This window comes from Hordeum vulgare, chromosome 6H, assembly GCF_904849725.1.
Source record: "Hordeum vulgare subsp. vulgare chromosome 6H, MorexV3_pseudomolecules_assembly, whole genome shotgun sequence".
NCBI lineage: Eukaryota > Viridiplantae > Streptophyta > Magnoliopsida > Poales > Poaceae > Hordeum > Hordeum vulgare.
The window spans coordinates 170,248,447-170,260,114 of NC_058523.1; positions in this window are offsets into that span (position 1 = coordinate 170,248,447).

The window sequence follows — 11,668 nt, forward strand, 5'->3', positions numbered from 1 at the left end:
CTTTATGAAAAATAAATAAATGAAAGAAAGTAAATACATTTAAATAATAATATAATAATAATAATAATAAAAGAAAGTATTTAAAAAAAGGGAAAAAGACCCCTGGCCCAACTGGGCCAAAAATGGCCGAGCCAAGCCATCCCTACCCGACCCACCCACCTCGGGTATAAAACCCCACACGGCAGGCAAACCCTAGCCCCAATTCCCCTGGCCGCCGCCACCCCCCACTCCCGCTCGCCAGCTCGCCACCTACCGCGAGGCCATCTCCCCTCGGCCTCTTCCTCCACCGCACTCACCACCCGACGCGCCCCCCCTCCCACCTACCGCGGCGGCCCCACCCTCCCTCTCTCTCTCGGTCAACCACCACGAGACCCCCATCCACAGGAACCCCCACCGACAACTCCCTCCCACCCCACGACACCACCACCCCACCGAGACCCCCACCAACCCACGAGAGTTTCTCTCGGTCTCTCCCTCGCCCCAGATCTTCCCCCCGATCCCGTCAGCCTACTCTCACTCCCGTCGGCCTCCCACCCCATCGAGATCACCCCCATCTCCCGTCGCCCCCCACACCGGCCAAGCCCCATCCCCGCCGGCGACCCTTCACCTCGCCGCTCTGTAGCCCCGTGCCGACCGGAGCTCCCCCGAAGGCCCCATCCGGGCGCCGGCCCTCCTCCGGGCGCCGGCCCTCCTCCGGGCCGGATTCGGCTGCCCTGCCTCACCTCCGCCTGCCGTGGCCCTCCGGCGACCCTCGTTGGCACCATCCTCACCGGAACCGCGCCACTGCCACCGCCTCGTCTGCCTCCACGTCGCCTTTTCCGCCTCCCGAGAACTCTGGCTAAACCGGGCCCTCTCGTCAACGTCGGTGAGCCCCTTTTCGGGCTCCTCCCACCGTCTCCTCCCTCGCACCGTCCCGGTTCCATTCTGGCAAACGACGCTCCGTTCGACGCCGTTAGGTTCGAGTAGGTGATGTTGGAGATGTCCCTCTCTCTCTATGTGGTTGGGAGTTTTAGAGCCTGTGTTGTTAACAAAGAGAGTTAGGAGATGAGATGAGAAAAAGAAATAAAGATAAAATGATGTATTGCGTATGTATTTTGTATGTATGAGATGCACATATGTATGTATTTATGTATGTAGGTATATGGAGGAATACGTTAATTGTATGAATATGTGTATGTAGGTAAAATGTGTATGTGGCCTAAGCCACTTACCTCTGGGGCCAAACCACCCCGCTGTCTATGACAAGGAGGCCCCACACCCTCTTTTAAGAAAAGTGAAAAGTGAAAATATAAAAATAAAAATATGTTTTTATTAAATAAATAAATAAATAAATAATTTAATTAATTAGTTATTTAATTAATTGGGTAATTAGAATAATTAGAGTATTTAACGTGGGTCCCCCACTAAATTAATCTAATTAATTAATATTTAACTTTAATTAATAAATTGTCTCAATGACACGTAGGACCCACTGGTCAGTTGACCAGACAACTGCTGATGTTAGCATGACATCATGCTGATGTCATAATTGCTTTTAATCATTTTAATTAAAGCTGTTTTAATTCCTAAATAATTAATAAAACTTTAAAAATTAATATAAAATAATCCGTAAGTCAGATCAAAATATTTTCAACATGAAAATTGATCAGCAGAACGCGACGAACCCGGATACACGGTCCATTCGTCTGTCACGCGTCCCCAGCGTAGCAAGCATGGAACTTTTCCATCGTTCTCCATCCGACAGGTAGTAGCCCGAGACCCGGAAAATATCGTCAGATATTCTTATGACCCGTCTATGACGGATGTTTCCTGCGTTAGCTCATGCCTAGCCTGCATATTGCCATGTCATGCATCATGTTGCACTGTTGCTATTATTTATTGTTTCTTCCCCCTCTTCTTACCGGTAAACCCCGAGACTGACGCTGCTGCCGCGTACATCTATGACCCTGCCGATCAGTCCTTTGCCGCAGAGCAACAAGGCAAGCAAACCCCCCTTGATCATTCCTATATCGCCTATGTCTTTGTCCCTACTGCTTGCATTAGTATTTTGCTACTGTTGTAGTTAGCTCCTATATCTGATGCATAGCCTATTTTTGATGAACTGCTACTTTCAGCACTATACTTTAAATCTGCTTAGTATAGGTGGAGCAGTGATCCCCTCTGACCCCGTAGTCCAGTTGCCCCGCTTGCTTTCAAATCTCGATCCCTGATCGACGAGCCAGACCCGACACAGCACATACACCCCCCTTAGTTGTACGGCGCTACAGAGATACTATCGGATACCGAGGGTGACACCTCGCTAAGTACTCCTGATGATATCTGTGTAGTATAGCTAGTCAATCATGGTTATCGAGGGTGATTCCTCTTTCACCATTTCCGACGATGCCTCCGTCATGCAACCCCTCAAGTGTGGGACCACCGAGGGTGATTCCTCTAAGCCCACCTTGATGGATACATCGTTTGGAATCCAACGAGGGTGATACCTCGGATACCCCCCGATGTTACAACCACACAGTTACTCGACCATGTTACTGGGATCATTGGTGATTAGATGTTAGTCGGGTGGATTCCCGCGAGATTGTGTTGATGGCCTAATTAAAATGTTAATGGATTTGGGTATTTGATCTGGGTTCGTTGGAGACCTTTTCGCACTAACCGGCTACGCTGGAAGAATTATGGGTACTCGGCGTCGCGGTATCAGCCGAAGTTTTTCAGATGTCAGCAATGTAGCGGCGCGCGTCCAAGTGGTGCTGAGATGCATCGCACTTGTGATTAAGGGATGCTAGGACTCACGTCAACCGCCCACGCATCATGCAGGAGCGTGAAGGGGAACTGGGCCCACGAACTCTTTGTGCTTAGGATTTAGACCGACGGGCTGGCCTCTTTGTTGAGTCTTAGGTGGGGCTGCGACGTGTCGATATTCCAAGGTCGGATAGGACCCAGAAAAGTGTGTCCGGCCAAAGTGGTATCGAGCATGACGGGACATGTGGTGCACCCCTGCAGGGATGAAAATTAACTATTCGAATAGCCGTGTCCACGGTTACAGGACGACTTGGAGTTGTGCCCTGATCTTATACAACTACAATTGTTACTTAACTGGAATTAGTTGCCTCGGGATTGCTTCCTCGCAGGGAGTCGAGGGAGGATCTCTGGACGTGACCTCACTTTAATACTGCTGCAACAATATGACTATTATTTGTGTTACCCCTGTTCTACTCTTGTCTATTGCTGCAAGACCCTGAAGATGCTAGTCTCCGATAGGACTAGGCCTTCTTTCTCTATTCTCGCATTGCTGCAGTCAGTCCACATATAACCACCTCCCTTCTTTGATACTGATGCATACTTAGAATAGTTATGATGTAAGACTTGCGAGTACTTTGGATGAGTACTCACCGCTGCTTTGCTCCCCCTTTGTCCCCTTGATCCATTGCTGCGACCAGATGATGGAGCCGAGGAGATGGAGGTCCCCGCTGACGACGACAGCTACCCTGACGGTGCCTACTACTACGTGGAGGCCGCTGATGACCAGGAGTAGTTAGGAGGTTCCCAGGCAGGAGGCCTCGCCTAGTTCGATCGTTGTATCTTTTGTGCTAGCCTTCTCTAAGGCACCCCATGTTTTATGTCTGTACTCAGATATTGTTGCTTCCGCTGACTCGTGTGTTTTTCGAGCTTTCGTATTCTAGCCCTTGAGGCCCCTGGCTTGTAATATGAAGCTGATGTTGTTTTATTTGTGTCTAGAGTTGTGTTGTGATATCTTCCCGTGAGTCCTTGAGTTTGGTCGTACGCATTTGCCTGTATGATTAGCGTATGATTAAACCGAGGGCGTCACAAGTTGGTATCAGAGCCGACTGCCTGTAGGTACCCCCCTTTCCAACTCCTTGGCCGAAGTTGAGTCTAGTGTTTGAAAAACTTTACTAACACTCATGTTGTGGCTTACGGGCCCAGATCTCAATTGGGTGGTATTAGTATCTTTTACTCCTTTCCTATACTCTGGGCTCTACTCTCTCTTCTCTTTCGGGTCAAAGATTTTACTAACTCTAACATTAGGTTCTCGTAATCACATCGAACCGGAGCGCTGGACTATCTACTCCTTTTCTCCGGAATATATATTACACACACTGTCATTTGACATCCGTCAATCTTATTTTTAGATACGTCCCGCAAGACAGCACGTGCGCCTGACACAGGCCACTGAGACGACTAGGTTCCCGACCATTTTGATCGACCTCCTGACCAGGCTGGGATATCGCTGGTACCCCGAGTACACTGTGTACGAGCACTTCCGCGAGTACAACCAGTACCAGTACTAGGCTGAGGTTTGCATCTTCAACCAGATGGGCGGCGAGATCCTCGAGCGCCACGTCTTCTGTGGTATTGGAGTGTCGGTCGAGATGGCCGTCCATTATGCGGCCTACATCGCTATCACCCGTCTCCGTGGAGCGTACCCTCACCTGGAGGAGAGCCCTTTCAGATACATCCCGCATGCTCCTGCTGGGGAAGAGACTGGGTCTGATCTCACTGCCTACACTGCTATCGTTCGGGAGCGCAGTGACTGATCCTACGCCGTTGTCTGCGCCCCCTACGTGATGCGTTGCTACGACGCGCGGGTTCTGGTGCAGTACACCGAGGCACTGGATCGTGCTTTTTGAGCTCTAACTGTGGAGTTGTATGCTACGTGCGCTCGTCTTTACGATGCGTTGACACAACTGCAACCATCACACTGCCCGAGGGTTCCCCCTATGCACATCTGCGAGCCGAGCAAGACAGAGCTACCATTAGGTCTCGAGTGGACTGATGTTGGGGGTAGAACCCCTGCACTTGGACCTCAGCTCCTCGAGTGGATGCGGTACCCTCACCAAAGTCACAACGGGACACAGGGTCCTGTTCCTACCTTCTATCACCGCCAGCTACCAGGATTCGTTCGTCCTCTCCGACGTTGATGTAGACTTATCGCTATATCTCGTTGTAGTACTCTTCCACTGCGTGCCTGCGTGCCGCCTAGTGAGTCAAGGGTATCGTCTAATGCGTCCAGGCTATCGCCAAATTTCAAATTTGTAATCGTTAGTCTGTAATCGAACTTATGTATGGGTCTGTATGTCGAACTCAACTACTATGAAGTATATATCGCATTTCCCTTTCATCATGCTTGATTACTTCATGAATGCATGCGATGCCTTTGCAATTACTTTAAGCTAAACTACCCCTATTAAATATTTAACAGGATGGTTAGACCATCTGGCCGCCCGCGTGGCCCTGCCAGCGATGCACCACCCCCGCCTCCTGAGTATATGGAGGGGATGATCCAACAGTTTGAACTGAACTGCCAGTTTATGCAAGGGCTCATGGATCAGGTCCAAAGGCCGAACATGAACCAACAGCAAGGCGTGACACTGCAAGACTTCTGCCGCCTCAACCCTGCGATCTACCGCAGCTCAACTCAGCCTCTTGATGCTGATGACTGGCTCCGTGACATTGCTTACGAGCTGGAGTCTGCCAATGTGCCCCGCGCGAGCTATGTCTACTTTGCCGCCTACTTCCTGAAGGGTCCCGCTGCTCAATGGTGGGACAGCCACAGGCGCTCTCAGCCCGATGGAACTGTCATCACTTGGGCTAGAGTTCAAGGCTGCTTTCCGTGCTCGCTACATTCCTCAGGGAATCATGGACCGGAAGAAGCGTGAGTTCCGCAACTTGGTCCAGGGCAACAAGACTGTGGATGCTTATCAACGGGAATTTCTGGACTTATCTCGCTATGCTGAAGAAGACATTGCAACTGATGCACGCAGACAGGAGAAGTTCCGTGAAGGCCTCCACCCTGATATCAAGCTGACATTCCTCGTTCAGGACTATGCTGATTTCGCCACCCTGGTGAACAAGGCTATTCAGGTTGAGACTGGTCTGCAGGAATACAAGGATAACAGCAAGTGCAACCGTGACATGGCCTCATCTTCGGGCTCATCTGCACAGAAGCGGAAGATCTGGATTCCCAACAACATGTACCATGCACCTGCTCCTGCTCCGAGGCCGTCCTATACTGCACCTCGCCTGCCTACTCCACCACCTAGGCAGTCGAGGCTTTCAGCTCCACCACCTCGAGTTCCTCCTCCCCGTCCTGAGGACGGGCTGTGCTTCAAGTGTGGCCGTCCAGGTCACCGTGCTAGAGACTGCAGGCAGAATTCGAATCAGCTGACGCTTCCCTCAACTGGCAGTGGCAACAACCAGAACCACAACTTCAACGCTAAGCATGCTTATGTTCGTGGTCAGGCCAACAACATTGATATGGGTCAAGCTCAAGACCAGCCTGCTACCGTGATGGGTACACTTCTCATTAACTCAGTACCTGCTTCTGTATTGTTTGATACAGGAGCATCACATTCCTTTATGTCAGAAAATTTTGCATTCATGCATGGCATTAAGTACGAAGAGATGGATGTCCCAATAGTGGTAAGCACCCCCTCGGGCCAATGCCGACCCTCCATGGTCTGTCCCAATGTCTCCATTGAAATTGAAGGATTGGAATTCCTTGCCACTCCCATGTTATTGAGTTCTTCCAACATTGATCTCATACTGGGGATGGACTGGTTGAAAGCTCATACGACATCGGTCGTTTGTGCCACCAAGACCGTCCACCTCCTACACCCTTCAGATGAATTAATAAGCTACCATGCTCATCTCGTCCGAAATGCTGAGGCACAACTATATGCTTTGAATGCATTAAATGCGTCGCCTCTTGAAGGGATTGAAAACATTCCAGTGGTCCAAGAATTCCAAGATGTCTTTCCAGAAGAACTTCCGGGGATTCCCCCTGCTCGAGCTGTCGAGTTTGTCATTGACTTTGTACCCGGTACCACTTCTATTGCCAAGCGTCCTTATAAAATGCCGCCATATGAACTTCTTGAACTTAAGCAAGAAATTGACAAGTCGCTTCGTTTGGGTTTCATTCGTCCGAGTTCCTCTGCTTGGGGAGCACCTTCTCTCTTTGTTAAGAAGAAGGATGGGACAAATCGATTGGTTCAAGACTATCGTCCTATCAACCAGGCCACTATTCAAAATAAATATCCTCTCCCTCGGATAAATGATTTGTATGATCAACTTGCTAGTTCCACCGTCCTCTCTAAGCTCGACTTGAGGTTGGGATACCACCAGATCCGTGTTCGCAAAGAGGATATTCCGAAGACCGCCTTTGTTACTCGTTATGGATCATACGAGTACACCGTCATGTCCTTCGGCTTAGCCAATGCACAAGCAACCTTCTCTCAATTGATGAACTATATATTCATGTACTACCTCGACAAGTTCGTCGTGGTATATCTGGATGATATTCTGGTATTTTCGAAGAATAAAGAGGAACATTCCAAACATCTTTGTCTTGTACTGGATAAGCTTCGGGAGCATAAACTCTATGCGAAGTATTCCAAATGTGAATTCTGGCTAGATGAAGTGACTTACCTTGGTCTTGTGATTTCCAAGGATGGTATTGCAGTCAACCCCGAACGAATTCAAGCTATTCTTGACTGGACTCCCCGAAGAATGTCAAGCAAGTCAGAAGTTTTCTCGGACTCGCCAGCTATTGCCGTCGATTCGTTGAGAACTTCTCTAAGATTGCGAAGCCCTTAACCAACCTGTTTCACAAAGGTGTTAAGTATGAGTGGACTGACAAATGTCAGGAAAGTTTCCATGCGCTCAAGGAAAAACTGACATCTGCTCTAGTACTTGTTCCTCCGGATACGAAAAGGGATTTCGTCATATATTGTGACGCTTCTCGTCAAGGAATAGGTTGTGTCCTGATGCAGGATCGCAAGGTGATTGCTTATGCTTCACGTCAACTGCGTGCTCATGAAGAGAACTACCCAGTTCATGATCTCGAGCTTGCCGTAGTTATTCATGCACTAAAAGAATGGCGACAATACCTTGTCGGTAATCGCTGTGAAATCTACACCAACCATCAAAGTCTGAAGTACTTGTTCACTCAGCCTGAGCTGAATCTACGTCAACAAAGATGGATGGAGCGTATAGCAAATTTTGACTGTAGTATATCATATACCCCTGGCAAGGCTAACATAATGGCTGATGCCTTGAGTCGCAAGTCATACTGCAACCACCTCCAGGTTCATAAGGTTCACAATCGTCTGCAAGAGGAATTCCGCAAGATGAACCTCCATATTGTCCCTCAGGGTTACCTTGTTCCCCCTCCTGAAGAGTGTCAAAAGATGAACCTTCGTGTTGTTAATCAGGGTTCTCTCAGTAACCTAGTTGTTGAACGAGATCTTGTGGGCTCCATAAAGAATCTGCAAGGCTTTGACGATGATGTCGACAGGATTAAGAGCTATATTGTGAAGGGTAAACCCTCCTTTTTCACTGTTGCTGAAGATGGCGCCTTATACTTCAAGGGTCGCCTATTCGTCCCAAATAAGAAGGAAAATCTCAGGATGACCGGAAAGGTGATGAAAGAAGCTCACGACACACCATTGTCTATTCACCCGGGTAGTACCAAGATGTACCAAGACATCCAACAAAGATTTTGGTTTCCCAATATGAAACAAGACATTGCATGCTATGTGGCAGAATGTGATATATGCCGGCGTATCAAAGCAGAACATCAAAAGCCTGCTGGAACTCTGCAACCTATCTCTATTCCTGAGTGGAAATGGGACCATGTTGAAATGGAATTTGTCACTGGTTTTCCCAAATCTCATAAAGGTAATGATGCTATTCTTGTCGTCATTGATCGACTGTCCAAAGTTGCACATTTCCTGGCCGTCAAAGAAACAATTAATGCTAGTCAGCTGGCAGATCTTTATATGTCAAGAGTTGTTTCACTTCACGGTATTCCATTGGTAACCAGCTCGGACCGTGGTAGCTTGTTCACTTCAAAATTCTGGGAAAGTTTTCAGAAGGCTATGGGGGCTCATATGTCCTTCAGCACTGCATTTCATCCTCAATCCCAGGGACAAGTTGAAAGAGTCAACCAAATTCTCGAGGACATGCTTCGAGCTTGTGTCACTTCTTTCAGTAGGAAATGGGAGGAATCTCTCCCGTATGCCGAGTTCTCTTACAACAATAGCTATCAAGCTAGTTTGAAGATGGCCCCTTTCGAAGTATTGTATGGACGAAGGTGTCGAACTCCTCTCAATTGGTTAGAAACTGGGGAACAATCACTCTTCGGTCCGAATATTATTCAACATGCCGAAGATCAAGTCCGCATTATTCATGAGAATCTGAAGGCTGGTCAGTCTCGTCAGAAGAGTCAGTATGACCGTCATCATCAAGATATGGTCTATCAACCTGGCAAAAAGGCTTATGTTCGTGTCACACCAATGAGAGGTGCACATCGTTTTGGAATCAAGGGCAAGTTAGCTCCTCGCTATATTGGTCCTTTCACTGTTCTCGAAAGGCCTGGAAGAGTAGCTTATCAATTGGAACTGCCGGCGAACCTTTCTCAGGTTCACGATGTCTTCCATGTTTCTCAGCTCCGTCGCTGCTTCAAGGATCCTATTCGAGCAGTGGATCATGATATGCTGGAGCTGCAACAAGACCTCTCTTATAAAGAGCATCCGGTCCGCATTCTCGACCAATATGAGCGTAAAACTCATCGCAAAGCCACCAAGTTCCTTAAAGTGCACTGGTCAAATCATTCTGAAGATGAAGCCACTTGGGAACGCGAGGATCATCTTCGTGATGAATACCCCGAGCTCTTTCCTTCCACCTCTTAATTCTCGGGATGACAATTCTTGTTAGCAGGGGAGAATTGTGACATGATACGTCTCCAACGTATCTATAATTTTTTATGGTTTCATCTATTATCTTGTCAAACTTTGGATGTTTTGCATGCCTTTTATATATTTTTGGGACTAACTTATTAACTCAGTGCCAAGTGCCAGTTCCTGTTTTTTCCATGTTTTTGACCCCTTTGAGAGGAGATTTTGAAATGGAATCCAAACGGAATAAAATCCCCGAAAATATTTTTTCCGTAACGGAAGAAGATCAGGAGACTTGAAAGCCAAGGCAGGGGGCCCCAGGGGCCCCACAAGCCCCCACCCCGCGGCCAGGGGGGGAGGCCGCGACCCTCAGGCTTGTGGCCCCCCTGGACACCCTTTGCCCTAGGTTTTGCGTCTATATATCCCCAAAAATTCCACAAAAAATCAGGAGATCATCGAAAGTACTTTTCCACCGCCGCAAGCTTTTGTCTCCGCAAGATCCCATCTGGGGCACGTTCTGGTGCCCTGCCGGAGGGGGGATTCGGATACGGAGGGCTTCTTCATCAACACCATGACCTCTCCGATGATGCGTGAGTAGTTCACCATAGACCTACGGGTCCATAGCTAGTAACTAGATGGCTTCTTCTCTCTCTTGGATCTTCAATACAAAGTTCTCCATGATCTTCATGGAGATCTATCCGATGTAATCTTCTTTTATGATGTGTTTGTCGAGATCCGATGAATTGTGGATTTATGATCAGATTATCTATGAATCTTATTTGAGTTTCTTCTGATCTCTCTTATGCATGATTTCATATCCTTGTAATTCTCTTCGAGTTCTGGGTTTTGTTTGGCCAACTAGATCTATGATTCTTGCAATGGGAGAAGTGCTTGATTTTGGGTTCATACCGTGCGGTGACCTCACCCAGTGACAGAAGGGGTAGTGAGGCACACATCATGTTGTTGCCATCAAGGGTAAAAAATGGGGTTTTCATCTTTGGTTTGAGATTATCCCTCTACATCATGTCATCTTGCTTAAGGTGTTACTCTGTTCGTCATGAACTCAATACACTAGATGCATGCTGGATAGATGTCGATGTGTGGAGTAATAGTAGTAGATGCACAAAGTATCGGTCTACTTGTCTCAGACGTGATGCCTATATGTACGATCATTGCTTTAGATATCGTCATGACTTTGCGTGGTTCTATCAATTGCTCTACAGTAATTTGTTTACCCACCGTGATATGTGCTATTTTGAGAGAAGCCTCTAGTGAACACTATGTCCGCGGGGTCTACTCCACACCATATTTTCAACCTTACACTTTTTACTTCGTTGCACTTTCTGCCTTCAGATCTCACTTTGCAAACAATCTTGAAGGGATTGACAACCCCTTTGAAGCGTTGGGTGCAAGCTCATTTGTGTTTGCACATGTACTCTGGACTTGACGAGATCCTCCTACTGGATCGATACCTTGGTTCTCAAACGGAGGGAAATACTTACTGCTCCTGTTCTGCATCACCCTTCCCTCTTCAAGGGAAAAACCAACGCAAGCTCAAGAGACGACAGAAGGATCTCAGGCACCAGTGCCGGGGAACGACTTTTGTTGACGTGGCATGACATCCTCGGCTTTGCTATAGTAATGCATGTAATTAAGCGACAGTGATCCTGCGCTAATGATGCCACGCTACCGTGGATTGTATCAATGATATCGTGTTAGTCGGAACCGAATCAAAATTCGAAACTTAAAGATAAAGGCTAACGAAGTATAAAAGTGAATCGGGCACTTTTGGAATTATTGGAAATCTCTATATGTTTAAAACAGGAGCTTTATGAAAAATAAATAAATGAAAGAAAGTAAATAAAATTAAATAATAAAATAATAATAATAATAAATAAAGAGAAAGTATTTTTTTTAAAAAGGGAAAAGACCCGTGGCCCAACTAGGCCAAAAATGGCCCAGCGAGGCCATCC